The 3523-nt window shown below is 46.2% G+C and overlaps 1 protein-coding gene across 2 annotated transcripts in view; it reads right to left on the bottom strand.

Moving 5' to 3' along the window:
* Positions 1 to 3523, bottom strand: part of crmp1 (collapsin response mediator protein 1) — a 23282-nt gene that overhangs the window by 1838 nt on the left and 17921 nt on the right. The gene's annotated exons all lie outside the window — the stretch shown is intronic.

Below are 3523 nucleotides of genomic sequence, written 5' to 3'. Positions count from 1 at the left end.
GACAGACACTTAAATCAGAAGCATCCAGTTGACCACGCCATGTGTTGATTCTAGCTGTTATCTTAAAGGCTCACTCCGGTCACATGATCAGATCACCCTCATTCAAATTGCTAAGCTCCTCCCACATATGTTTTTCCCCAAAACGTGACCTCACACATTCACCGCTAATCCCAATGAAAAGGAAGTGGTTTGGGGGAGGGGGATGCGCTGCTCTGTCTGTTTCAATAGGCTAGAATCGGTTGTCACTCTTATTTTGTCTTCTAAACCAACAGGCGAGTTTCTTTTGCAATGGGTGGGTGGAGATTTCACTGGAGGACCAAATGGATTGGTCTAAAATGTGCAAGCTCCGCCCAGCCGGGGGCAAAATGGACTCAGTGGTTTGTTTTGCAAGGTGGGATTTAGGAGATTTCAGACAGATGATCATGTGACCGGAGTGGGCCTTTAACCTGGGGTGCGTTCAGTTGGATTGAACGTTTGCTACGTTGCGGGAACGCTTTGTCCTGAACAACACGTTTCCCCCAAGACAGTTCTTGTATGTTCTAGAACAGACTTTGAGGTATGATCGCTCCCGTTCGGTGGGTGTGCAGCGGTGTGGCTTGAAGCAATGAGTGACGTATTTAAAAGGGTAGCGGTGAATTTTGAAACCACAATCTAACCCCTCCCCGTTTTCCAACTGTTTGTTCAGTACAGCACCGTTTCTGTTCAATTGAACGTTCCAGAATGGGGGGGAAAAAACACTTCCTGGTTGTGTTGCATTATGGTATATGCAGTGCCACTACCTTAGCCCCGTTCATGCTCTTGATACTGCAATCAACCACTTCCTGGTTGTGTTGCATTATGGTATATGTAGTGCCACTACCTTAGCCCCGTTCATGCTCTTGATACTGCAATCCACCACTTCCTGGTTGTGTTGCATTATGGGATATGTAGTGTCACTACCTTAGCCCCGTTCATGCTCTTGATACTGCAATCCACCACTTCCTGGTTGTGTTGCATTATGGGATATGTAGTGTCACTACCTTAGGTCTAGTGAGTCAGGGCAGTAACATAACGTAGCAGAAAGAAATGCCTGAAACTACATCCTGTCTGGCTCTTGAAGAGAAGGAGAAAAAAACTGTCAGGGGGAGGTTCTCTTCTGCACTGTTCAACCAATCCACTACATGTGGAGGAGGAGTTAATTCAAATGCATTGTCTCCTTGTTAATGTCCAAAAGCTGGAAGTTCCGTTTCCCATGACAACCAGAACATCTGTTGGCGACTCAGCAGAGACTAGCAGGTCACAAATAACCACTATTTCACCCCATGAAGCCCAAGCTAAATATAATGGTTATTATATTTAATATTTATATTATTTAATTTAATAATGAATATGTATGTTCGGGAGCAACAAAACTGTGATGTGTTATGGGTAAATTGTGACTGACTACAAATAGTAGTTAATATGATGGAAGGGGATTTGTATTTCATTAAAGGGCGGCTGAACTTCCTGATTTGGCCTGGTTTTACATTTAGGTCGTTCAGAAATACTAGCGACCATGACTGAATTCAAACGTGAGTTGGTTTCGGGGTGTCGTTTGGGTGATGTGTGTTCGCATGTGGGAAAAAGCTAGCCAAATTCCTTCCCTAATTAGCTTCAGCAGGCTGGTTTAGACCGTGGCAAAATTGGTTTAACTTTGGATATCCTATCTCTGGGGTTAGTTAGGGACCGTCAATCAATTACACAATGTAAATGAGACAATATTTTCATGTTGCACACCTTTTAGTTTTCTCATTAAATGCTTTCAATATTTGTATATGAATTATTACAATTTATAGTTGGAATTTGGTTTTTCTGTCATTGAAATTTGGAGCTATTGGAAGTTTAACATATTGTCCCATGTACATTGTGTAATTTACCGATGGTCCCTAACTAGCCACATAGGGATATCCAAAGTCAAACCACATTCTCCATGGGCCTCACTACGATCAGGTCCCTGTCAGCTGTGCTGCTCACTAGACAGGATGCTGTCAGCTGTCGGCATGTGGACAGGATTGAAATAAAGCCACCCCAAGGACAACCCAAGGACAACTGTTGGACAACCCAAGGACAACTGTTGGACAACCCAAGGAACACTGTTGGACAACCCAAGGACAACCCGAGGACAACTGTTGGACAACTTTTGGACAACTGTTGGACAACCCAAGGACAACTGTTGGACAACCCAAGGACAACTGTTGGACAACCCAAGGAACACTGTTGGACAACCCAAGGACAACTGTTGGACAACTCAAGGACAACTGTTGGACAACCCAAGGACACAACTGTTGGACAACCCAAGGACAACTGTTGGACAACTCAAGGACAACTGTTGGACAACCCAAGGACAACTGATGGACAACCCAAGGACAACTGTTGGACAACCCAAGGACACAACTGTTGGACAACCCAAGGACAACTGTTGGACAACCCAAGGACACAACTGTTGGACAACCCGAGGACAACTGTTGGACAACTTGGACAACTGTTGGACAACCCAAGGACAACCCAAGGACAACTGTTGGACAACCCAAGGACAACTGTTGGACAACCCAAGGACAACTGTTGGACAACTTTTGGACAACTGTTGGACAACCCAAGGACAACTGTTGGACAACCCAAGGATAACTGTTGGACAACTCAAGGACAACTGTTGGACAACCCAAGGACAACTGTTGGACAACCCAAGGACAACTGTTGGACAACCCAAGGACAACTGTTGGACAACCCAAGGACAACTGTTGGACAACCCAAGGACAACCCCAGGACAACTGATGGACAACCCAAGGACAACCCAAGGACAACTGATGGACAACCCAAGGACAACTGTTGGACAACCCAAGGACAACTGTTGGACAACCCAGGGACAACTGTTGGACAACCCAGGGACAACTGTTGGACAACCCAGGGACAACTGTTGGACAACTCAAGGAACCAACTGTTGGACAACCCAGGGACAACTGTTGGACAACCCAAGGACAACTGTTGGACAACTCAAGGAACCAACTGTTGGACAACCCAAGGACAACTGTTGGACAACCAAAGGACAACTGTTGGACAACCCAAGGACCCAACTGTTGGACAACCCAAGGACAACTGTTGGACAACTCAAGGACAACTGTTGGACAACCCAGGGACAACTGTTGGACAACCCAGGGACAACTGTTGGACAACCCAAGGACAACTGTTGGACAACCCAGGGACAACTGTTGGACAACCCAGGGACAACTGTTGGACAACCCAAGGACCCAACTCTTGGACAACCCAAGGACAACTGTTGGACAACCCAAGGACAACTGTTGGACAACCCAATGACAACTGTTGGACAACCCAAGGACAACTGATGGACAACCCAAGGACAACCCAAGGACAACTGTTGGACAACCCAAGGACAACCCAAGGAACCAACTGTTGGACAACCCAAGGACAACTGTTGGACAACCCAAGGACAACCCAAGGACAACTGTTGGACAACCCAAGGACAACCCAAGGAACCAACTGTTGGACA

Source organism: Salvelinus alpinus, chromosome 6, assembly GCF_045679555.1.
Source record: "Salvelinus alpinus chromosome 6, SLU_Salpinus.1, whole genome shotgun sequence".
In the NCBI taxonomy this organism is placed as follows: Eukaryota; Metazoa; Chordata; class Actinopteri; order Salmoniformes; family Salmonidae; genus Salvelinus; species Salvelinus alpinus.
Note: the sequence above shows the minus strand (reverse complement) of the source record. Positions and strands in the feature narration are given on the sequence as shown.